General features: G+C 42.4%; 1 long non-coding RNA gene across 3 annotated transcripts; it reads right to left on the bottom strand.

Annotated features, from left to right (window-relative positions):
* On the bottom strand, window positions 1-26,973 carry LOC126263665 (uncharacterized). 3 transcript variants are annotated; one of them, XR_007546882.1, is made up of 6 exons: window positions 26,856-26,973; window positions 22,059-22,165; window positions 14,140-14,520; window positions 7,797-7,945; window positions 1,725-1,912; window positions 1-1,626 (listed from the first exon to the last, which is right to left on the bottom strand). It is a non-coding gene; the product is annotated as an uncharacterized LOC126263665 (long non-coding RNA). The 3 variants fall into 3 exon arrangements; XR_007546880.1 differs by having other exon boundaries at window positions 1,725-1,984; XR_007546881.1 differs by lacking the exon at window positions 14,140-14,520 and having other exon boundaries at window positions 1,725-1,984.
* Window positions 26,974-27,532: the final 559 nt, after the last annotated feature.

The raw sequence follows: 27,532 nt of genomic DNA on the forward strand, positions 1-27,532 counted from the left end.
TTTACAGACAATACTGGTACACAACTTTATTTTTCGAACATATAGACGTACAGAAGTCGTTGACACTAAAGGTAAGTGTTAGAAATGTAATAGCACTTAGAGTATTGTAATTATAAATGCTAAATGGAGCAAATCACTGACTTTTTCTCAGCGTTGCTAAAGCAAGAAAGTTAGAGATATTTCCTCCTTGGAGGAAATTTTCTCGTAACTTTATGTTATTAGAAATCTATTCTCTGAACACTGATTCCCGTATAGTAATCCTCATTTCGCGAGTCGACGTTTTCCTCATAATTACTATAAACGGGTGTCATATTGATTCCTTAAAAATACTACCACCCATTCTCTGTCCCCGCTTTGTCCAATGGAGCTTGTTCTCGGTATCTAGTCACCTCAACGTCGATAGTAAAACGACTGCTGCCTTCTGTAAGTCTCTCAGAGGACGTCTGACTGTCTTCTAGATAATAATCCTTCCATCACAAAATTACGCCCCGTCCGAGACGCTTCACATACGCCCGGAAGGCTGCGTGCTGCCTGTTAACTTTTACGGTCACCGATTTTATGTTAACTGAACAGGTACGATACATAATAGTTTCGAGATTTGTAATGACAACACGCATGAGATCCATATCTACCCGAAGAGCTACATGACGCACATAAAAAAACGATTCAGTTGCAGACAAAATCATTGACACTCAGAGCTGTGTCCCAGCAGACATTAGCTCCTATAGTTTTGCACTTAACTGCACAAAGTCTTTGTACAGAGTGCGGTGAGAAGAACATCGATTTGCAGATGATTCTCGGGTGTCATAGATATTCTCGTGTTCTGCACTTTCTGTCAATAAAACGTACACTGTAACTGGTGCTAAGCGCTCCAGTGAAAGAAGAAGCAAGTCTTAATATATATAATTAATTGATTGCAAATATAGGTAATGACTATTAATGAAACAGATAAGTAGAATGGGGCGTCTGATAAAGCAAGCGTGCCTTCTGAAAGGTAAGATGTCGGTTTTACTACTGTAGTTATCTTCTACTGATTGTAGTGACAAATAAGATTTAGTCACTGAATGGGAATACTTCTTCCTAATCAGCATATTATGTTCCATTGACTTTCAGGTACTTTTAGTCTCTTACTTGGTTCCATTATTTTATAGAGAGTGAGCAGTAGACTGTGTTTTTGGGGTATTCTATCGTGATTCTTACCTTCTTACCGTTCATTGCATTTCGAGTCTCAGTACAATGACAAAATTAGACAACGTCAGTGAAATGTTCACCTAAATCACTGGCACTATTGCTGATATAAACCAATGACGTATGTACCTATAATTTTTCACCATTATCAGATGCTCCAGGTCGCGTCACGAAGGGCATGCGGCCTCTGTCACTAATACTGCTTCAACCCGTATAAGAATGTCGTCACCATGGAGAAATGGGAAACGCTAAAGGAAAAGAAGAAGGAGAAGAAGAAGGAGAAGAAGACAGAAAATCAGATGCTCCAGCGTTGTTCCCCAGCCCCTAGAAATCGACTGTGGAAGCAATCTTTTTCTTTTTGTTCTTTACAGGTATTTTCAGTGTCTACTGGAGCCGAACACATGAAAGATCTTGAGATTATGAACCGAGAGCTTCAACCTGTAAGTAAATACGTGAAGATTAGCAGAAATTAAGAAAGTAATGATGAATTACATGTCTATCAATGTATTTCAAAGCCCAAAACCTAATATGTTTACCGTGGAAATCTATTAACTGTGGCCTTTTGTTTCAACGTGCTGTCCAGAAGAGGTATCCACCCCTTCGTACTCTTACGGATTAATGGACAGCTCTGCAGGATTCACGGTGTAAGTTCCCTCCGGCACTAGACGTTAGTCGAATCCATGCCACGTCGTGTTGCTGATCTTCTGCTCAGATAAGCAGATAACTGAAATAACAAAGCATAAAGACCAGCCACTTTGGCGCTTTTGTTCATCGTCGGCAGAGGACAGAGGATCACCTGTAACCGAACATCATTGAAAGATTTATAAATATACCTCGACATTGTCTTAATAACAAATTAAAATTCTAATATGTACCATACGATTCTAAAGTAACAGAAAAAGTGATAAATCTTCTATTTTTGTTTGTTAGTTAAATACACGTTGCCATTGGGGTTATATGGTTTTCGTAAAAATGGACCGAAAGACATACGATATTTTTCATGATGAAAAACGTAAGTTGAAAGCACAGATATTTTTAATCAACAATTGGAGCTGTAGCAGCTCTGGGAATTGCTATTTAAGCAGATTTTCTGGCCAGTGCAAATACACTGAAGCGCCAAAGAAACTGGTATAGGCATGCGTGTTCAAATACAGAGATATGTAAATAGGCAGAATATGGCGCTGGGGTCGAAAAAGCCTATATAAGACGACATGTGTCTGGCGCAGTTGTGAGATCGGTTACTACTGCTACAATGGTTATCAAGATTTAAGTGGTGATACAGTCGGCGCACGAGCGATGGGACACGGCATCTCCGAGGCAGCGATGAAGTGGTAATTTTCCCGTACGACCATTTCACGAGTGTACCGTGAATATCAGAAATCCGGTAAAACATCAAATCTCCGACATTGCTGCGACGGAAATGATCTTGCAAGTAAGGGACCACCGACGACTGAAGACAATCGTTCAACGTCACACAAGTGCAACCCTTCCGAAAATTGCTGCAGATTTCAACGCTGGGCCAATAAGTGTCAGTGTGCGAACCATTTAACGAAAAGTCATCGATACGTCTCACTCGTGTACTCTTGATGACTGCACGATAAAGAGCTTTCCGCCTCGCCTGGGCCCGTCAACGCCGACATCGGACTGTTAATGACTGGAAACATGTTGCCTGGTCGGACGAGACTCGTTTCAAATTGTATCGAGCGGATGGACGTGGGGACTGCTCAAGCTGGTAGTGGCTGTTTAATGGTGTGGGGCGTGTGCAGTTGGAGTAATATGGGACACTTGATACGTCTAGATACGACTATGACAGGTGACACATACGTATGCATCCTGTCTAATCACCTGCATCCATTCATGTCCATTGTGCATTTCGACGGTTTTGGGCAATTCCAGCAGTACAATGCGACACCCCATACGCCCAGAATTGCTGCAGAGAGGCTCCAGGAACACTCTTCTGAGTTTAAATACTTCTGCCGTCCACCATACTCCCCAGACATGAGCATTATTGACCATATCTGGGATGCCCTTAAACGTGCTGTCCAGAAGAGGTATCCACCCCCTCGTACTCTTGCGGATTTATGGACAGCCATGCAGGGTTCTTGGTGTTAATGCCCTCCAGCACTAGACATTAGTCGAGTCCATGCCACGTCGTGTTGCGGCACTTCTACGTGCTCGCGGGGGCCCTACACGATATTAGGCGAGTGTACCAGATTCTTTGTCTCTTCCGTGTATAAAGTAAGCACGATGGCTTTTAAACGCCTATGGCTGGTGCAAGGGGTTACTGTGAAGACCCAACTATTTTCCGTTCCCCAACATGCTCGGAAATTTGTGACAGTTTGAGACAAGTAACCAGAAACTTGACCTTCGGCCGGGTATGTGATTCTAACATGATGGAACTCCAACTCACACTATACAGGGTGGTCCATCGATCGTGACCGGGCCAAATATCTCACGAAATAAGCGTCAAACAAAAAAACTACAAAGAACGAAACTTGTCTAGCTTGAAGGGGGAAACCAGATAGCGCTATGGTTGGCCCGCTAGATGGCGCATGGCTGGCCCGCTAGATGGCGCTGCCATAGGTCAAACGGATATCAACTGCGTTTTTTAAAAATAGGAACCCCCATTTTTATTACATATTCGTGTAGTACGTAAACAAACATGAATGTTTTAGTTGGACCACTTTTTTCGCTTTGTGATAGATGGCGCTGTAATAGTCACAAACATATTGCTCACAATTTTAGACGAACAGATGGTAACAGGTAGGTTTTTTAAATTAAAATACAGAACGTAGGTACGTTTGAACATTTTATTTCGGTTGTTCCAATGTGATACACGTACCTTTAAAACTTATCATTTCTTAGAACGCATGCTGTTACAGCGTGATTACCTGTAAATACCACACTAATGCAATAAATGCTCAAAATGATGTCCGTCAACCTCAATGCATTTGGCAATACGAGTAACGACATTCATCTCAACAGCGAGTAGTTAGCCTTCCGTAATGTTCGCACATGCATTGGCAATGCGCTGACGCATGTTGTCAGGCATTGTCGGTGGATCACGATAGCAAATATCCTTCAACTTTCCCCACAGAGAGAAATCCGGGGACGTCAGATCCGGTGAACGTACGGGCCATGGTATGGTGCTTCGACGACCAATCCACCTGTCATGAAGTATGCTATTCAATACCGCTTCAACCGCACGCGAGCTATGTGCCGGACATCCATCATGTTGGAAATACATCGCCATTCTGTCATGCAGTGAAACATCTTGTAGTAACATCGGCAGAACATTGCGTAGGAAATCAGCATACATGGCACCATTTAGATTGCCATCGATAAAATGGGAGCCAATTATCCTTCCTGCCATAATGCCGCACCATACATTAACCCGCCAAGGTCGCTGATGTTCCACTTGTCGCAGCCATCGCGGATTTTCCGTTGCCCAATAGTGCATATTATGCCGGTTTACGTAACCGCTGTTGGTGAATGACGCTTCGTCGTTAAATAGAACGCGTGCAGAATATCTGTCATCGTCCCGTAATTTCTCTTGTGCCCGGCGGCAGAACTCTACACGACGTTTAAAGTCGTCGCCCTGCAATTCCTGGTCCATAGAAATATGGTACGGGTGCAATCGATGTTGATGTAGCATTCTCAACACCGACGTTTTAGAGATTCCCGATTCTCGCGCAGTTTGTCTGCTACTGATGTGCGGATTAACCGCGACAGCAGCTAAAACACTACTTGGGCATCATCATTTGTTGCAGGTCGTGGTTGACGTTTCACATGTGGCTGAACACTTTCTGTTTCCTTAAATAACTATCTGGCGAACGGTCCGGACACTTGGATGATGTCGTCCAGGATACCGAGCAGCATACATAGCACACGACCGTTGGGCATTTTGATCACAATGGCCATACATCAGCACGATATCGACTTTTTCCGCAATTGATAAACGGTCCATTTTAACACGGGTAATGTATCACGAAGCAAAGACCGTCCGCACTGGCGGAATGTTACGTGATACCACGTACTTATACGATTGTGACAATTACAGCGCCATCTATCACAAAGCGAAAAAAGTGGTCCAACTAAAACATTCATATTTCTTTACGTACTAAACGAATATGTAATAAAAAATTGGCGTTCCTATTTAAAAAAACGCAGTTGATATCCGTTTGACCTATGGCAGCGCCATCTAGCGGGCCAATCATAGCGCCATCTGGTTTCCCTCTTCAAGCTAGGCGAGTTTCGTTCTTTGTAGTTTTTTTCGTTTCATGCTTATTTCGTGAGGTATTTGGCACGGTCGCTATCAATGGACCACCCTGCACATCCTACTCGTGAACACTTTCGTTATACTTTCACTGAAAAGGCGAAAAAAAAAAGCTTCCAGCAGACTCCACATGATTTGTTCTTGTGAGCTGCTCTGAAAATTCTTGTGCGTGAAATAAGTATCGAGACCAAAGAGAATATCCTGTTAACAATTTTCTCTACGATTCAGTTCAACACCGAGCCTGTTCGAAGGTGTACAAGACTGCTTTGAACAACTGTTATGAATGTTGCACCTTGAGCGAGTTGTACTGATAAATAAAATTCTTACATAATCTGCTTATGACCAGCAGTTCGGTGGCAAAATTAGAAATTTTCTCATTTTGGCTTAAACTTCCGACTCAGCATTGCCCCTCTCCACCACTGTTGAAAGTTTTTGCCATCGTCACGGAAACAATCTTTCTAAAGGAATACACAATATGTGGTAAGTGCACTGTTAATGTAGTAGATCTGTACGCTAGTCTATCTTCACGTCTGCGTAACTAGTGCAACCTACATCCAACTGAAGCTGTTCGCGATAGTCAAGTCTTTTAGACTGTGGATGGCACAAGCTGTATCCCACCAAGGAATCCCCCCCTTTCAGTGTAGCTGTGCCATAAATTTGTTGTCTCCTCAGTTCGAATCACTACCTCTTCATTAGTTATAACGTCTATCCATCTAACCTTCCGCATTCTTCTATGGCACATTTCAAAAGGCTCTATGCTTTTCTCATCTGAACTGTTTATCGTCCGTTCTCACTTTCGTTACGTCCACTATTGATTCACTTCCGCACAAGGCTACACTCCAAACCAAATACCTTCAGAAACGTCTTACTAATGTATACATTTATCCTGTGGACTTGAAAAAACCCAATGATAAATTATTACACTGTTTGATCAAAAGTAGGGGTGGCCGTGCGGTTCTAGGCGCTACAGTCTGGAACCGCGTGACCGCTACGGTCGCAGGTTCGAATCCTGCCTCGGTCATGGATGTGTGTGATGTCCTTAGGTTAGTTAGATTTAAATAGTTCTAAGTTCTAGGGGATTGATGACCTTAGAAGTTAAGTCCCATAGTGCTCAGAACCATTTGAACCATTTGATCAAAAGTATCTGGTCAATTATTTAGTGGACATTGATATGCGGTATGTCAGTCGTTCATCTTTATGGCGGCTTCAGCTGTGCTGGGGAAACTTTCAGTGAGGCGTGTTAATGTCTGTGGAGGAATGGCAGCTATATTTTTTTCAAGAGAGAAGGTAGTGATGTTGGGCGATGATGTTAGAAAAGAAGTCTACTTTCTGACTAATCCCAAAGGTGTTCCGTTGGGTTCACGTCGGAACTCTTGGCAAGTCAGTCCATTTTAGGAATGTTATTGTCCAAAAACCAATTTCTCACAACTGATGCTTTACGAGAGGGTGCATTGTCTTGCTGATGCAGTCATGGTCTCCGAACGGTTCCTCTGTAGTGCGCACTACACAATGCTGTAAAATTTGCTCACATCCTTCCGCAATTAGCCTTTCTTAAGTACAGTAAGGGTACCACATCCCAACCACGAAAAACACACCCAACCCTAAAACCATCTGTTCCGTACTTCACTGTTGGCGCTACACATGGTGGCAGGTAAAGTACTCGCATTCGCCAAACCTAAACCCTTCTTTCGATTTGCCACGGCGTACAGCGCTTCCAGCTTTCCACTGTGCAGTGGCGTCTCTCTTTGCACCACCTCAAGTGACGCTTAGCACTGCCTGCAGAAATGTGTGGCTTATGAGATGCTGCTTGACTACTGTACCACATTCTTTGTAACTCCCGACGATCAGTCACTGTGTTATCTGGACTGCTGGTAGCACACTAGAACTCGCCATGATTTCTATCGCTGATTAACAGTGATTTTTTTTACAACCACACTCGACAATGCTCGACCGTCCCCATACGTCAGTGCATGAGATCTGCATGGTCTTAATTTATCTGTTGCTGTCCCTTCGTGTTTCCACTTCACTGTCACATCACCAACCGTCAACTTTGGGAGTCTTAGAAGGGTTGAAATGTGCCTGATGGATTTGTTACTCAGGTGACATCCAGTTACTAATCAACGTTCGAAGTCACAGATCTCCGCTGACTGACCCATTCTGTTTTTACTGCTTCCCTACTGACAACACAAACTCCCTGCCTCTATTTATACTGTCGTTCCGCCTCTTGTGACATCAGTTGTTCATTTCCGATTTACATAGGGGTGTCTGGATACTTTTGAGCAGATTTGACAATTTCCTGACTGAACGTAAGAGACTCAACCATTCTACTTACCAGTAAAATGTGCCATCCGTGAAATGGTCTTTTACATCGTGCGACTCATTGCAAAGAGAAGAACTTTGACAAAGATCATTGCCAAAGTACAAGGTGACACAGGTCGCATCTCTCCGGTGCAGTCATCCATTTCCTTTAGTTACCTGAAACTGCCGAAACAAATAATAGATTTTCAATAGTAAATCAGTCACAAATCCGCATCAGGTATTATATTACACATAGGTTTCAGTAATCATAAAGCAAAATTAAACACTGGAGGTCAAGTTATAGTACATATACACTAAGATTTTTAACTTCACTAGGAGACAGGCTTTCAAAAGGAGACAGAAATTAAAGCATATCTGTGGAGCATCCGGCAGTGCAGCGTTACCATTATTTCCGCAGGTGACATGTGTTTTCATTAAAACGACATCTCTTCAAATACTCACTGTGCTGTATGTAAAAATAAAAATGTCATGTCACTAGGGCCACCCGTCGGGTAGAGCGTTCGCCGGTTGCAAGTCTTTCGATTTGAAGCCACTTCAGCGACTTGCGCGTCGGTGGGGATGAAATGATGATGTTTAGGACAACACAGCACCCAGTTCCTGAGCGGAGAAAATCTCCGACCCAGCCGGAAATCGAACCCGGGCCCTTAGGATTGATAGTCCGTCGATCTGACCACTTTTTTTTTTTTTTTGGATCTCATTTTGTTCTATACTGTTCGTTGAATTTGTTCGTGGCGGACGTCCGATGACACCCGTGCAGGTTCTTTGTTGATCCGTGCACTCAGTTCTTTTTATTACAGAGGGTAGCTAACCCTCTGACCGAGCACGCTGAGCTACCGTGCCGGCGATCACTCAGCTACCGGGGGCGGACTTGATAGGTAAATAGCTAGAGTAGCCTAGAGTGAACTGAGAGTCTCTACATAGTCAAAATTGGATCGCAACTGGCATGACTGCTACAAAATGTGCACGGATGGTCTCAAAACGTGAATCCCTACAGGAACCGCAATTTTCGATGACGACGCGGGTTGGGAACTATCCTTCTTGTCACCAGCAGAAGCATCGATATTAACCGTGGAGTTGTTTGCCATTCATCAAGCTATACTTTACATTGTTGATTTACACGTCGACGAAAACGTAATATTTACCGACTTGACGGGTGCCGTACAGTCTCTTACGAGGACAGCTGAAGGAAAATCTGTAAATCCCATGGCATACGGTATACTGAGAAGTCTCGATAGGGCACAGGAGATGCGTCAACTGATTCATCTACATTAGATGCCAGGACACGTTTATATTAGCGGCAACGAATATAACTGGCGAAAAGGTCGCAACGGAGTTACCACTCTCATAGCCCTACGATTCAGTGATATTCATAACACATTCGTCAACCAAGCAAAACCAGAATGGACTGAATTAGCAGACATGGATCGTGACGTCAAAGCGTGATTCAGTAACAGATCTTACGTCACCCTTAGTGTCTCAAATGGGCGCTCACAGTGAAAGACCTTGTTACTGTTAACAGACTAAGAGGAGGTCACGTTAACACTAATAAGACAAGAAATTTCCTAAGATTATTACCTTCTCCTAGTTTCCATCACTGACTCATTGAAGAGGACAGTGTACATGTACCATTAGAACGTAATAAATACAATAATGACGGAACAATTACATTGCATAAAACACTACTGGCCATTAAAATTGCTACACCAAGAAAAAAAATGGTTCAAATGGCTCCGAGCACTATGGGACTCAACATCTGTGGTCATAAGTCCTCTAGAACTTAGAACTACTTAAACATAACTAACCTAAGGACATCACACACATCCATGCCCAAGGCAGGATTCGAACCTGCGACCGTAGCAGTCGCGCGGTTCCTGACTGAGCGCCTAGAACCGCTAGACCACCGCGGCCGGCACACCAAGAAGAAATGCAGATGATAAACGGGTATTCATTGGACAAATATATTATACTAGAACTGACACGTGATTATATTTTCACGCGATTTGGGTGCATAGATCCTGAGAAATCAGTACCCAGAACAACCACCTCTGGCCGTAATAACTGCCTTGATACGCCTGGGCATTGAGTCAAACAGAGCTTGGATGGCGTGTAGAGGTACAGCTGCCCATGCAGCTTCAACACGATACCACAGTTCATCATGACTAGTGACTGGCGTATTGTGACAAGCCAGTTGTTCGGCCACCATTGACCAGACGTTTTTAATTGGTGAGAGATCTGGAGAATGTGTGGGCCAGGGCAGCAGTCGAGCGTTTTCTGTATCCAGAAAGGCCCGTAGAGGACCTGCAACATGCGGTCGTGCACTACCCTGCTGAAATGTAGGGTTTCGCAGGGATCGAATGAAGGGTAGAGCCACGGTTCAAAGTGCCGTCAATGAGAACAAGAGGTGACCGAGACGTGTAACCAATGGCACCCCACACCATCACGCCGGGTGATACGCCAGTATGGCGATGACGAATATACGCTTCCAAAGTGCGTTCACCGCGATGTCGCCAAACATGGATGCGACCATCATGATGCTGCAAACAGAACCTGGATTCATCCGAAAAAAAGACGTTTTGTCATTCGTGCACCCAGGTTCGTCGTTGAGTACACCATCGCAGGCGCTCCTGACTGTGATGAAGCGTCAAGGGTAACCACAGCCATGGTCTCCGAGCTGATAGTCCATGCTGTTGCAAACGTTGTCAAACTGTTCGTGCAGATGGTTGTTGTCTTGCAAACGTCCCCATCTGTTGACTCAGGGATCGAGACGTAGGTGCACGATGCGTTACAGCCATGCGGATAAGATGCTTGTCATCTCGAGTGCTAGTGATACGAGGCTGTTGGGATCCAGCACGGCGTTCCGTATTACCCTTCTGAACCCACCGATTCCATATTTTGCTAACAGTCATTGGATCTCGACCAACTCGAGCAGCAATGTCGCGATACGATAAACCGCAATCGCGATAGGCTAAAATCCGACCTTTATCAAAGTCGGAAACGTGAAGGTACGCATTTCTCCTCCTTACACGAGGCATCACAACAACGTTTCACCAGGCAACGCTGGTCAACTGCTGTTTGTGTATGAGAAATCGCTTGGAAACTTTCCTCATGTCAGCATGTTGTAGGTGTCGCCACCGGCGCCAACCTTGTGTGAATGCTCTGAAAAGCTAATCATTTGCATATCACAGCATCTTCTTCCTGTCGGTTAAACTTCGCGATTCTGTAGCACGTCATCTTCGTGTTGTAGCAATTTTAATGGCCAGTAGTGTATTTTAAAATCGAAGCATTATTTTTCTTTTAGAGGAGCTCTTAGTTACATGAATAGGTCCATTGCCAAATGCGTTTGCCATTTTACCTGCATTTGTAAAACAGAATTTTAAAAGTTGAGGAGCTTTTCTGAAGTTCCATTATGTACGTTTTTGTGTGTATATTTTTATTAAAATATTTATTTATTTATTGTTCCGTGGGACCAAATTAAAGAGAAGTCTCCATGGTCATGGAACGAGTCAATACATAAAATTATAACACGATAGTAGAATCAGATAAAATGAAATACAAGAAACGTATTCAGGCGACAATTCGTAAGTTTAAATAAAGAAAATCAACAATGTAGCACTGGAATTTGCTTAATTTTTCAGCTCTTCCAGGAGCTCCTCGACAGAATAGGAGTGAGCCACGAGGAAACTCTTCAGTTTAGACTTAAAAGCGTTTGGGCTACTGCTAAGATTTTTGAGTTCTTGTGGTAGCTTATTGAAAATGGATGCAGCAGAATAGTGCACTCCTTTCTGCACAAGAGTTAAGGAAGTGCATTCCACATGCAGATTTGATTTCTGCCTAGTATTAACTGAGTGAAAGCTGCTAACTCTTGGGAATAAGCTAATATTGCTCACAACAAACGACATTAAAGAAAATATATACTGTGAGGGCAATGTCAGAATTCCCAGACTATTGAATAGGAGTCGACAAGAGGGTCTCGAACTTACACCACATATAGCTCGAACAGCCCGTGTTTGAGCCAAAAATACCCTTTTTTGAATCAGAAGAATTACCTCAAAAAATTGTACTATATGACATAAGCGTATGAAAATATGCGACGTCGACTACTTCTCGTGTTGAACTGTCACTTATTTCAGATACTGTTCTAATGGTAAATAAAGCAGCATTTAGTTTCTGAACAAGTTCCTGAACATGGGCTTTCCATGACAGCCTTACTATCTATCCGAATGCCTAGGAACTTGAACTGCTCCGTCTCGCTTATAATATGCCCATTCTGTCTGATCAAAATATCAGTTCTTGTTGAATTGTGAGTTAGAAACTGTAAAAACTGAGTCTTACTGTGATTTAGCATCAAATTATTTTCCACAAGCCACGAACTTATTTCATGAACTACATTATTTGATAATGTTTCAATATTACACACAAGATTCTTCACTACCAAGCTGGTGTCATCAGCAAACAGAAATATTTTTGAATCACCTGTAATACTAGAAGGCATATCATTTATATAAATAAGAAACAGGAGTGACCCCTCACCGACCCTTGCGGAACGCCCCACTTAACAGTGCCCCATTGGGACTGAACATCACTACCACTCCCAATATTGCAGAGAATTACCTTCTGCTTTCTGTTCTTAAAGTAAGAGGCGAACCAATTGTAAGCTACTCCCCTTACTCCATAATGGTCCAACTTCTGGAGTAATATTTTGTGGTCAACACAGTCGAAAGCCTTCGTTAAATCAAAGAAAACACCTAGCGTTCGCAACCTTTTATTTAATCCGTCCAAAACCTCACAGAGAATAGAGAATATAGCATTTTCAGTTGTTAAACCAATTCTAAAACCAAACTGTACATTTGACAGCAAATTATGTGAATTTAAATGCTTCAGTAACCTTGTACATACAACCTTCTCGATAACTTTAGCAAACACCGATGGCATAGAAATAGGTCTATAATTGTCAACATTATCCCTGTCTCCCTTTTTATAAAGTGGCTTCACTACCGAGTACTTTAATCGGTCAGGAAACCGACCACTCCTAAAGGAAAAGTTACAGATATGGCTAAGTACTGGGCTAACATACATAGAACAATACTTCAGTATTCTGCTAGATACCCCGTCATATCCATGAGAGTTCTTGGTCTTTAGTGATTTAATTATTAACTCAATCTCCCTCTTGTCAGTATCATGGAGGAGCATTTCAGGTAACAGTCTCGGAACACTTTTTTCTACTAGCGCTATATGATTCCCTGTTGGGACTAGGTTTGTATTTAGTTCACCTCCTATATTCTGAAAGTGATTATTAAATACTGTACATATATGCGACTTATCAGTAACACGGACATTCCCACTACGCACTGATTCTATATCCTCGAGCTGTCTCTGCAGACCAGCCACTTCCTTTACGACTGACTATATGATTTTAATTTTATCCTGAGACTTAGCTATTCTATCTGCATACCACATACTTTTTGCCTTCCTAATAACTTTTTTAAGTACCTTACAATACTGTTTGTAATGGGCTGCTGCATTTAGATTTTGACTGTTTCTAACGTTTTGATATAACTGCCACTTTGTTCTACAGGATATTCTTATCCCTCTAGTCAGCCACCCAGGCTGCCTGTTTGTGCTAGTACCCTGTTTTGAACGTTCTAACGGAAAGCAACTTTCAAAGAGCACAAGAAAAGTTTTGAGGAAAGCACTATATTTATCGTCTACTGTATCAGCACTATAAACATCTTGCCACTCTTGTTCCTTGATAAGGTTTACAAAGGTCGCTACAGCAACTGGATCAGCTTTCCTAAAAAGTTGATAACTATATTTAACATGTGTTGCAGCACAAAAGTCTTTTAGAGTTAAAACTTTTGCATCATGATCTGAAAGGCCATTCACTTTTTTGCTAACAGAATGCCCTTCTAGTAATGAGGAATGAACAGAAATGTTGTCTATGGTTGTTCTACTGTTCCCTTGCACTCTCGTTGGAAAGAATACGGTTTGCATAAGATTAATGAATTAAGGAGGTCTACCAGCATCCTTTTCCTTGCAGAATCTCTTATACAATTAATATTCAAGTCACCACATATAACTAACTTTTTGTATTTCCTATAAAGTGAACCAAGAACTCCTCTAGCTTTAGCAAAAATGTAACATCTATTGTATTTGTGCAGTCAGACTAATGTATTTTAGGCACGTTACCTGGCACACTTGTTCGCTTATCTTTATACAACTTGGTTATGAAATACATTGTGTTTTATGGTTTGTAACACGGTCATAAAAATGTCCTCTGTATTTAGTTGTGTGACATAACTGTATGTGGTGAAATGGGCTTTGCCTGAAATCAATAAATAATTATAAGGAGAATGTACCTTAGGAGGATGATGGAGGTGGTTGTGGATGTGGCTGCGCGACGCTTGTATTCAGTTTCTTCGGGTAGATATGAATCTCATGATTACTGACATCCCAAGTCTCGGAACTATTATGTGTCGTACCTGTTCAAATAACACAAAATCGGCTTATTTGTCACCAGTCCCCATGGTTTCCACGCACTGACAACTTGGTGGTGGGATCTCCATAAAACAAGGCTCTATGATTCCACAATCTCCAGAGGCGGCCAAAATGATGGCCGGAGATGTTGTTTGGAACTTCAGAAAATTTATCTAGTTTATCAGTTCTTGTCGTATGAGCCAACAGCCCACTTTCCACGAGCAAGAGAGTAATTCCTTTGATGAACAGCTTAACAGCAACCACTGGAAAAAAGCAATAGACTGGTATCAGTCCCCACGTGAAAGAACAGTGTCGATACACTACAGCATGGAAAAATGAAGCGCCACTGGTGCCTCTGTTTCGGACAGAAGCAAGGTGCGTGCATGATTCACCTTCTTTGCAGTTTGTTATTATCGCTGGGGAAGGGTGGCTACAGTAGAAAATTAGGACTATTTTTTGAAGGTTGTTTGCCGTTAACTGCAGACTAAAATATGCAACAAACTCGACAAATTGGATAAAATTAACTCGCCTTGACGTGGCCGTCACCCATATAACAGACCATATACTTAGTAAATAGGTAAAAACTCGATAACACAGATGAATTTGAGATAAAGTAAATCAGCAAGTAACTCGAATATTGGTTCAAAAAACTGCGATGTTTTACTAGGTATACTCAAATCAGCATTTTGTACTAAGGAATAACACTACAAAATAAATTTCCCAGGGATATTAAAGAGATTACTGAATCAAACTTATTTAAAAAGGCAGTTACAAAGTACCTGTTGATCAATACATTCCATACATTGTGGCTATACTTAGATAACACACGCTAGAGGTTTGGTGAAAAATGTAATACATGTAAATAATAATAACGACAGTAAAACATATATAATATCACATACCAATTTTACACTATTTTTTCTTTCTTTTTTCTTTTCTGAAAAAATCTGCTGTCACAGTATGCGTTTCATAATATTAACACTTAATCATGTTTCTGAGGTCGTTAGAGACAGATACTGGCTCAGTTTTTTTGAGCCGGCAAATGGGAAGTTGTGATACACAAAATGGAAACAGAAATAGTCGCTGTGACCCTGACATCAATAGACAGTGTGTGTAGTGGATGCAACGAAACAACATATGTATAATATGTGTAGTGACAGAGAGTGAGATATGAATGAACAGTGTAGCATTTTATATTATTGAATAACTTCTTCGTAAAACATTGTTGTACATTAGGGATAGACCAAATGGTGTAACATTTGTTTAAACAGATTGGCCTTATGTTTGGGAGAGTGGAGCCTCCAGTCTTCATCTGGTCACCCTGATATAGGTCTTAAGTCGTTTCCCTAAATTACTTCCGGCAAATGCCAGAATAATTCATAGTACAAGGCCACGGCTGACCACCTGTCGCATTCTTGTCAAACTAGACCTCTCCGTAACATCTTTTCTTCCAGTAGTGTTTGACTGCAAGTTTCGCAGGAAAACTTCTGTGAAGTTTGGAATGTAGGAGATGAGGTATTGGCCGAGGTAAAGCTGCGAGAACGCGTCTTGAGTTGTACTAGGGCAGCTCACTTGGTAGAGCCCTATCCTGCGAAAGATAAAGGTCCCGATTTCGAGTCTCGGTCCGGTACACAGTTCTGAAGTTTCGTATCAGTGCACTCTCCGTTACAGAGTGAAAATTTTATTATGTACACGTTATTGTTGCTGTTATTAAATTGTAATACCAGAACTTGTCAATTATCCTCGTAAAAGTGATCTACAGATGAATAAAATTACTGTCGCTGAATGCGACCCACTTATTTTTCTTCTCTAGCCATCGAACTGGCTTATCCAGGTCTAGTGTTGAACGCAGAATCCAGTCCACTGTGCAGTTTACCCTTGTCATCAAATACATCTGCTCTAACACGCACCATCTATGTCGCCTTTTCAGGTACACTAAGCACCATAATGACACAAATTTGCTGCAGGTTTAATGTGCATTAGTAAATCGAACAAAATTTTGTTGTAGCAATGTCACTAATATCCTTCTCCTTTCTGCTCGAATCGGAAAGTCGTCTTGTTCACATGAATGATCTCCGTTATGAGGACGACATTCCGCCACATGAAAAGATTAAGTGATATTCCGAAGTACAGCACCATGTACACTAATCAGCCAGAACATTGTAACCACCGGTCTACTATCGATATAAAGCCGACCAGGCGATGGCAGCGTCAACTGGCGAGGAATGACTGTTAGTCAGACACACACACGGCGCGTGAAGTATCAGTGGGTGATATAAGTTTGACCAATGGCAGATTGTCATAGCCCGGAGGCTCGGTACGGGCATTTTGGAAACTGCACGACTTGTCGGGTGTTCCGGGAGTGCTGCGGTGAGTGCCTTCAACACGTGGCGGAACCAAGGTGAAACCGCATCCAGATGTGCAAATGGTTGAAATGGCTCTGAGCACTATGGGACTTAACGTCGCCGGCCACTGTGGCTGAGCGGTTTTAGGCGCTTCAGTCCGGAACCGCGCTGCAATTACGGTCGCAGGTTCGAATCCTGCCTCGGGCATGGATGTGTGTGATGTCCGTAGGTTAGTTAGGTTTAAGTAGTTCTAAGTGTAGAGGACTGATGACCTCAGATGTTCTTAGAGCCATATGAACCATTTGGACTTAACATTTGAGGTCATCAGTACCCTAGAACTTAGAACTACTTAAACCTAACTAACCTAAGGACATCACACACATCCATGCCCGAGGCAGGATTCGAACCTGCGACCGTAGCGGTCACGCGGTTCCAGACTGAAGCGCCTAGAGCCGCACGGCCACACCGGCCGGCTGCCCTAGGCGCTTCAGTCTGGAACCGCGTGACCGCTACAGTCGCAGGTTCGAATCCTACCTCGGGCAAGGATGTGTGTGATGTTCTTAGGTTAGTTAGGTTTAAGTAGTTCCAAGGTCTAGGGGACTGATGACCACAGATGTTAAGTCCCATAGTGCTCAGAGCCTTTTTTTTTTGAAGCGCCTAGAACCGCTCGGCCACACCGGCCGGCTACATCCAGATGTCGTGGGGTTGGGCGGCCTTCCCTCATTACTAATTTTGGACGTCGTAGGCTCGGACAGGCGGCGCACCGTGGCGAGACTAACATCTGACTAATGCTAAGCTGAGTACAAGTGCGTCTGGGTATACAGTGCACATACAGTGAGCACTCCTAACGATGGGCCTCCGCAGTCGACGACGCATGCATGTGCCAAAGTTAACACCACGACATCGTCAACCACAACTGAAAATGGAGAGTGATCATCGTCACTGGACGCCGACGCAGTGGCAGTGCGTTGCATGGTCTCAGGAATTCTTGCAAGGCAACAGCTCCTTGACACCAGTACTGCAGGATGGAGATAAGCTGGCGGCGCTCCATTATGCTCGTGGGTACATTCATATTGGCATCCATGGGCCCAGTGAACTCGTACAAGGCACTATGACGGCCAAGCTTGCAGCTCATGTACACCCCTTCATGATGATCACGTTTCCCGACTACAGTGACGTTTTTCAGCAAGATAATGCGCCATGATCCAAGGCCAGAAGTACGCCGGAATGGTTCGAGGAACATAGTGGCGAGCTGCAATTGGTGTGCTTGCCCCCCATCTCGCCAGATCTGAACTCGATCGAACACATGTGGGATGCAATTGAACGTGTCCTCAGAGATCATCGCTCCCCTCCCCAGAATTTACGGGAATGAGGTGACTTGCGTGTGCAGATGTGGTGCCACCTTCCTCCAGCGACCTACCAAGGCCTCATTGCTTCACCGCTGTCATCCGTGCCAAAGGTGGACATACCGGATGTTAGGTAGGTGGTCTTAATGTTCTAGCGCTGATCAGTGTATGCTGCTGTCAGACAGAGATCTTTGTCGTTTCAAGGTCGAGATAACAAACTTGTGATTTCACTCAAATATTTGTACCTGAGAGTGGTTACACTCCATCATCGGTTATTTTCAGTATCACTTCATGCCCTGTTATTCTTTTTCATGTGATTTTGATCGGGCTCACATCACTAGATCACATATTTTTGACGTTACCCAACTGCATGAAATTCTCTCATTGCCCCACTTCCCATCTGCTGACTGTAATGCTTCGCTAGACAATGTACATCATGAAGCATACGTCCGAAACCATACAATATGTTCCACAAGTGAATAATACGGACTACAAGTAATTTAGTATTGGTTCAGTACGAACATATTGCTGACACTAGAACAGTATTTCACGAGACAAGTGTAACAAGACCTTCTAAGCCTCATGTCATCCGATCATAAAGGCTGTGGAGACTTTGCTAAGCGTCAGGAATCCTACTGACGACGAGCTGGTGTAAGCCGGAAGAAGAAGTTAATGGGTAACCCGTCGAGAGACGTCGTAACTTAGGAGTGAAGGAATAACGGATTCGTAGGGTCATAAAATTCTCGCTTGGAGTAATTTTTATTCGTGATTGTAAAGGAAACCAAAGATATCATTACCCCAGTTGACGCAACACAAAGACAGTTGCAATGGCCCGTAGTTGCAATGGCCCGTTGGCTCAAAGCGTAGAACGCAATACTGAATAATATTTTGCAAGTCACAATGAAGACCGTAACAGAGACATTTTCTCTTGTACTCTGTGCTATGGTTCTTTTGTTTTCAAGCTGTGATGGAACCCGTGAGGAATGTTCATATGCAGCTGTACGAGATTTCACAGTCTAATTTTGCCATCGGGCTCCCTACTGAATCCATGTGTATGTAGCTGAGTGATACTCGTAGATTACACCAAACCATAAATTTGTCGCTTCGCTGTAGGAATTAATGTGAAAAAAGAAGAAGAAAAAGAAGGCCTGGTAGACGGCCCTGTCGGCAGTCACTTGCAGCCGATACATCCTAATGATCGTGTACCTGAAGTCTGTTGTATTGATTACAATTAATAATCCGGGTGGAGGACGGCTGCAAGGTGCTGACTAAGCAATTAGAATTGCAAATTACAGTCGCCTTGCTTGAGAGGGTGAAATAGTTCGCGCTGCAACTAATGAAATGGAAATGGAAAAAAAAATATGTTCTCAGCAGAGAAGAAAGCTGCTATTACCAGAGAAACAGCTGTATCTGAGCATTGCATAAGTCATGGATGGAGATAAGTCGGCTAATAAGATGGATACTTAGCAGAAATGGCAAAATTTCCCGTCTGCAATTACTGCACAAATTGCTGTAGGGCTTGGTACTGCTGTAGTTAGTCACGTTTCTCCCACAATCATTTCACGACTAGGATACTATCCCGGGAATCCCGTGCTATGAATTCCACGCAATTGCACACGTCTCCTAATCATACCGTAATATCGCCGCGGAGGTCAACGGCAGCAGTTCAGGGTGATTCTGTTAAGTGGCTCTCGGTTCGATGTAATGAGCGACTATGAATACCACATGATATGGTCAGTACGTATCCGAAACAAACTGAAACGCGAAAAGAATGGTAAATCTGGATTTACAGTCTGGGTAGCATCATGATGCAAATATTCGGCATAAGTTCACTCACTGATAACTGTTTTCTACCAAGATGTGTTCACATTTTTTGTAGTGGAGTCGATCAGTACCTAATCTTCATGGACGAGAGCAGAAACCATTCCTTGGTGTTGGTACGCTGGAGACTTGGGGGCACTGCGTGAACCGGGAGACTAGCGTGTTCTACGTATCTGAATTCCACAGTCTCTGTCATTCGAGAGAGACCCGTTGCACAGATCATGGTACTATTTTGTCTATTCGGGGCATGCTAATAGTATTTAGGTTGGAATGAGACTCAGTGTGTACAAACTATTTGAACAGTTTCTTGGAGATATCCCATACAGAAGCCGGCTGGAATGGCCGAGCGGTTCTAGGCGCTACAGTCTGGAACCGCGCGACCGCTACGGTCGCAGGTTCGAATCCTGCCTCGGGCATGGATATGTGTGATGTCCTTAGGTTAGTTAAGTTTAAGTAGTTCTAAGTTATAGGGGACTGATGACCAAAGAAGTTAAGTCCCATAGTGCTCAGACCCATTTGAACCATTTGAACCCATACAGAACACCTGCATCCGTGATAGGCTCACTTTTCAGTGATCTCTTACATGCCTCTTGTCATTGCATCATACAGTGTGTAACATGTGTTTATTATGGTAGCGAGACTGTTAAAGGTAATTTCTGCCGTACCATAAAAATAAAATGAATACTGGTGAGTGCTGCAGGGCATTTCCGTTTATAAAAGAAAATTTGTCAAGCTCTCACCGTCTCACGCATGCCCCTTTGCCGTCTAAAACATTAGGATCTGTATGCAGTAAACATTCATGGTATCGTACTTCAAGGACAACAGATTGATGGCGTGGCCTGTCAATGGAATCTGTGTGTGACTTCAGTCACAAAATACTATGGATATTTTCAGTAACAGTAATTGCGATATTCTCGGGGTGTGGAAGCCTAGTCAGCAGAATTTCGTTATTGTGTTGCAGCAAGATAACACCAGACCACACGTCCCGCGAAAAGATTCCTAAGCACCTATCACACCACTTCTCCCCTCGTATTCAATCCCAGTGGATCTATATTCAGCTGTCACAGGCATTAGGTATGTGCACCCGGAAGCCATGAGTAAATTGCTAAGTACCAGCGAACTATGCAGTTGGACGGAAGAGACGTGGTAGACAATACATACAGCGCACAAACATGTTCAGTACATCCAGAATGAGATTTTCACTCTGCAGCGGAGTGTGCGCTGATATGAAACTTCCTGGCAGATTAAAACTGTGTGCCCGACCGAGACTCGAACTCGGGACCTTTGCCTTTCGCGGGCAAGTGCTCTATCAACTGAGCTACCGAAGCACGACTCACGCCCGGTACTCACAGCTTTAATTCTGCCAGTATCTCGTCTCCTACCTTCCAAACTTTACAGCAGCTCTTCTGCGAACCTTGCAGAACTAGCACTCCTGAAAGAAAGGATATAGCGGAGACATGGCTTAGCCACAGCACAGGAGAGCTTCTGTAAAGTTTGGAAGGTAGGAGACGAGATACTGGCAGAAGTAAAGCTGTGAGACGGGGCGTGAGTCGTGCTTCGGTGGCTCAGTTGGTAGAGCACTTGCCCGCGAAAGGCAAAGGTCCCGAGTTCGAGTCTCGGTCGGGCACACAGTTTTAATCTGCCAGGAAGTTTCATGTTCAGTACATTTTTTTGTCAATGCTGTCACGCCTTAGCTGTTTGAATAAATACTTTAATATTCTTGTTGGGACGTCTGGTCTTTGTGTGATTCTTTCTTTGTGACACAGTTTATGAGCTATACTGCAAACAGACACTGATGTTTCGCACGACCCAAAAACATTAATAACACGATCAGAGCCTACTATTTTTTTCATTACAAAGAAGATAATCAGCAACATTCACCAGCATTCAGAGTAAAAGTAATTGTATTCTTAAAGAGGTTGAAACCCCTTCTACGAGCCCTTTCTACGAGCGGCACAGTGATATTAATGATGTCAAGTAATATGTGATCCAGTGTTTCCACACTTCGTTTAATCTAACGTTATAAATAAACTTCACTACGTCCAGTATCATGATTCCTTTTTCTCTCCTGACGGGCTACATGGTTTTGCTAAACGATGTACAGCGACGTGTGAGTTTTTGATCTTTAAAGAATTCTGTACGCTCTATGGAAGGAATATTGTAAACTAAAGAAAGTGAACCTAGATTTAATATCAAGCATGTTGTAATACAGATTGCTGGATATGGAATAAACAGAGAAAAGACTAATTTACGACAAATGAAAGAAGAATGCGATGGTACACCACTTACCTGTAATAATGATGAAAGTGTTGTGGTATGTATCATGGACACAGCGTATGGTTTCAGCAACCATCGTTGAAATGTATATGGACTGACGCACGTTTCTCTTCCACGACCTGGCCAAGGGAAACAAACAGAAATAGAACAAAGTGATAGACTGGAATTATTCTAGGACCACACTATCGCAAGTTGAAGACATGGTGATGAGAAAGATAGAAATAAGAGATTCATAACTTTGAACAGAGAAGAGAAAGGAACAAGAATGGTACAGTATAAATCTAGAGACAATAAAGGACGCTGGATTGGTAGTTTACTGGCTGTTATTTTCCTCAAAACGATAAGTGAAAAATGAAAATTGTTTGACATCTAAAATATTAAAATTGCCGAATGACTGATTACGGTCTAAAAGGCATTATTAAACGTATATTCAGTGTCAAAAATACAATGAGGTCGTTACCAGTCAGATTTCCTTAACGTTTTATTTTGCATTTCTTAAAGCAAGTTTTTTTTGTGTAGCTTGTTCTTTTAGTTTCAAATAAATACTTCATTTTATTATTTAACAGTTAGCTAATTTTTTCCCCTTGGGTATCACCTATCTACATAAAGTTAAAAATCGTTTTTGCGTACAGCATGTTGTGGTCCATGCATCAGTGTGTGGATAAAACAACATGTGCAATGAGAGTTTCACACAGCCATAGTAGCTACGCGCAAGTCTATCCCAGATGTGAAGTCCATTTGTAAAATGGAGAAATTGCAATCCTGCTGAGGATTTTGTCACTGTGCCACATTAAAAAACAAATTAAAATGCGTTAGTGTAACTGTTGAAGTGGAAAACACATGACGTGGTGAAAGTCTTAAAATCAAATAGGATGCATGACAACAAATTTAGCACTTTTTTGATCTTTTTCTCAAGGACTTCATATCAGTGATAGATGTGCCTACGCAGAAAAATGACTTCGTTTAAGACATTTACATCTGTCATGTGATCCATGCGGAAAAAATATTTCATTGCACAGCTCTGCGAACTTCCCCTGACGCAACAGTCAGCAGTGACCGGCCGTCACCCGTGTGTAACGGGACATCCTCCGCTAGCATTACTTTTCCTCAACAGTAGTTGTCGATACCAGTATTATTTTTCGAATTTTGGACAGGTCAGTATTGTCTCAACTGATTTTCTGAAAACTTTCATACAGTTTTATACATTGTAGGCCTATGTTATATTTCAAGCTAAAATTTATGAAAAGGAATTACTTTATTTTGGATGATATGATCAATAAGTACTAGTACTGAATGTACGGTTACAATTATTTTTTAAGAAACATTTGAAATTACGAATTATTTGGCACATTTAAAATTTCTATTGTTAATTACACAATCTAGTACTGTTTATTATGTTTATTTCCTGATTCATTTATGAAATAATAATCAAAACAAATATAAACTCATTTATCAAGAAAAATTGTGAACCCTTTGGAATATTGTTATTTCCGCTGAGTGAGACGGTAGCAAGCATGCCTCTGATGTGATTGGAGGTATTTTTGTATTTTGTGCGAACAACGTAATTTCGGCTTTGTTAATGTGAAAAATCAAAAGACTGTATGATATACTAGAATGTGACAAAATATATTAACATAACAACAAAAATTCTGCAACAACAATCTTCAAATTTATTTCGATCAATTCAACTGTGAAAACCTAAAATGTGAGAATTTCAGCTTCAAGAATCAGACCCCTAGACAAGAAGAAGTGGAGCCAACTCTACATGAAAAGATAAGTAAACTAGAACGTTTATTGTAATCTTCGCTCCCCTCATATCTTTACAAAAGACTATTGTGGACAATAGCTGCAAGTAGGAAGGAGGGAGTGAATTACACGTGTCATTCTGTCCATAGTGTTATTCGGACGCAGTATCGATGGGCTGGTGTGTGTGTGTGGGGAGGGGGGGGGGCATAGAGTAACCGCACCGCTCTTCCGGCTCTTGCGAGTTTTCCACAGTATGGAGCCGCTACTTCTCACGCGAGTAGCTCCTCAGTTAGCAAAATGGCTCTGAGCACTATGCGACTTAACTTCTGAGGTCATCAGTCGCCTAGAACTTAGAACTAATTAAACCTACCTAACCTAAGGACATCAAACACATCCATGCCCGAGGCAGGATTCGAACCTGCGACCGTAGCGGTCTCGCGGTTCCGGACTGAGCGCCTTAACCGCGAGACCACCGCGGCCGCTCAGTTAGCATCGCGAGGCTGAATGCACCTCTTTTCGTTCCTCCAACAAACATATAATCCGTGGCAATACCTACAATCGATCCCTGATCCTCGGATACTAGTCAGACATGGTGCACACTCAGCTACGGAGACGGACACAGAATGACAGGGTCGCCTATTTTGTAAGATAGAAACTTACTAATGCTAACCTCATTATTCAGTCCATCCTTATCTCTGTCGTTAAATTACGTTGCTTTTGGGACCTACAGGCCCTCATTTACTTAATGATTAATTCGATGAACTTAAGTGCACGTTTATCACCGTAATACAGAATATTATGCTCCTCAACATCCTAAGCACTGTATTTTTATGACTGTAAACGAGTTAAACGCAAGCAGAGCAAGTCAGAGTTATTGACAGACGACAAATGTAACGAGCCATAAAGGAACAAAACCAGTTAAATTGAGTGTTAATGACAAAGTGGGCAGAAGATAAATGCAAGATGAGAGAAAAGTTGTAATTTAACGTCTCGACGATGTCGAATGCTAAAGGACGGAGCACTAGGTATGCTGCACGAGGGCAAGAGAAAGAAGTAGCCGTGGCAAATCACATTCACAATCGAAAAATTCAATTATGTAGACTCAAGCACAACTTCACAGCTTGAACTTAACTACGTAGGCTTCTGCGGTCGGTGTCAAGATGATTAAATTTATTGCGCCGAGGAAGGCCGTTGCAATACGGTCGAAACGTAGGTTTTGTAATTTATATATTTTAAAGTATATTATATTTTATACAATAAAGCGGTACTACACCCAGAAAGACTTTAATAATCTCCATAACTTGAACTTCAAAATAAAAATGACAATCGATAATCAAATCCATAGTAACTGGAGTACCAACACGCGAAATGAAAACTTATCTCTGTAACCAGCTGCAGCCCTGTTATCAATACATATTGGACACCTCCCAAAATATTCATTATTCCTTCTGAAAGGCGATTGTTGGTGTAGACGTGTTACAAAGCGACACCAAGAAGTTTCGAAAGCTTACGCTGAGTATCATGAGGAACAAACTGAGAACAGGAATCCATGTATCGAAACGATAATCAACGATGGTACACGTTCGATGCCGTCTAAGGTTCTGAATGTTGTCACACCCACTGTGAGTCGTTCCGTCTTGGGACTGTCAAAGAACCGACGCGTGTACTGCCGAAGAGGTGGTCTGGCAGCGTTAGATGGCTCTTTGGCGCTTTCGACACACTGTAGCACTGTTAGATGACACTTCCGGACATGGGTTCGTGCACTCAGTTTGGCCTCACGAGTCCGTCCTACAACCCCTCCCTCTTAATATACTTTGTGTGAGAGTTACTTGTTACCTAGGAGCACCATAAATGGGTACAAACCAATTTGTAGTCAAATGGATGGTAATACCAATAATATCATGACCTTTCTGTTCATTATAAGCTTTTGAATAAAACACTTTGTTTTCATGATGCTATTCATTCAAGCTGGTTTCCATATCAAATAATTCTGAATGCAGTGAGAACTTTGTTGTCAAATTATTTTGTCCTTTTTCCCTGAGTAATGTAGGTAATAATAACTGGAAGATGTTTTTTGTGCTTGTTTTAAGATCACATAACGTATAAATGCATGTTAGACATGAAAACATATAATCTCAATCTCCAAGAGCAGCTGATAAGTAATTCTTTATTCACAACTTGTTTCGATCTTCAAATCATTATCACGTATCTGAAAGTGATTTATAAAATCTTACATGCCAGTATTAAAACTGTGGCGTCAAATAACGTACAATACATTCTACGTCATTGCTATCAATAGTAAAATACATTACAGAGTCAATAGTAAAACATACCAACACTGTTAATCTTCGTCTATAAAAGAAAATGGCTCTGAGCACTATCAGACTTAACATCTGAGGTCATCAGTCTCCTAGAACTTAGAACTACTTAAACCTAACCAGCCTAAGGACATCACACACATCCATGCCCGAGGCAAGATTTGAACCTGCGACCGTAGCGGTCGCGCGGTTCCAGACTGAAGCGTCTAGAACCGCTCGGCCACAACGGTCGATTCTTCGTCTACATTTTACGCTGGATTCCACATGAAAAGTTGGGACAAAACTGTTGTAAGTAGATGACACTTAATAGCGTTCCACTTAACTATCGACAGTAGTGACTTGGGAACGATTTTATTTTATTTAACGCACATGTAACGCGTTATAAATGGAGTTTGGATACCTGATGAAGATCTGAAGGTCGAAACCAGTTGGGAATAAAGAGCTACTTAATCAGCTGCTTTTGGCGCGTCAACTATGACTTTTTCAAACATTTACGAACTGTGGTGAACTTCCTTCATGAAAAATTTTTATAACACCAGTACTGCTAGCGTTTGTTATGGCCTAGTCTACTGTAAATGTCACCATCTATCGATGAAGCTGCGGATTCTTACGGGCAGATAAAAAACTCTAAGAAAGGGACGAACTATATTTGATTATTGCAGAATTATTCTTAACTCGATATTGTGGTTTACTTGTGGACAAAGAATTTTCTTGGAAGGGGCGCATTGAACGAAACAGTCTTTACCTCCTTTTCCGCCAGCAACAAAGAGCGACGTGACCTCGTTGGTGGTGTTGAAGCCGGCGGAAGCTACACAGGAGCGTGTCGGCGCTAACCCCTTGGTTCCGTTAAGGCTGCTGCGGCGGTAGTGGCGGGTTGTTGCAGCGAGCGGCGTTTATATGGAGGCCTTGGGGAGGGGCTCGCTTCGCCTGCACATGTGTGTGTGTGTGTGTGTGAGTGTGTGTGTGTGTGTGTGTGTGTGTGTGTGCTGCCGCGGATCGGGTTACCCGGCCACGCGCAACCGCCTGTGCAGGTGGTTATGCAAAGAGCCAGCGACCAGGGAGATATTCTGATGTGAAAGCTTCTATTTGCTCGTTGGTCTAACTTTCTTTAATCACGAAACACCGCCAGATTTTAATCGATGATAATTAAGTGTCTAATAAAGCGTAAACAATGATTGAGCCCACAACGGATACATCATGTCTGAACATGTTTGTCGCGCAGTATTTGTTTTGTCTGTGACGTCGTCGTACCACTGTTGGCGAATGCAAGTGATTGTTATGAATTTGCTTGTGTAAAGTTATAAACAGGTGTTGCGTGGAAAAGCGGTTAGTTAGGACACTGACTCGGGTGTCTCTGTGATGACCTTGCGTAGAACTCTAGGATCCAAAGTTAAACAGTAAAAGTATTCGTCGGTATACAAA

This window comes from Schistocerca nitens, chromosome 6 (assembly GCF_023898315.1).
Source record: "Schistocerca nitens isolate TAMUIC-IGC-003100 chromosome 6, iqSchNite1.1, whole genome shotgun sequence".
Classification (NCBI taxonomy): domain Eukaryota; kingdom Metazoa; phylum Arthropoda; class Insecta; order Orthoptera; family Acrididae; genus Schistocerca; species Schistocerca nitens.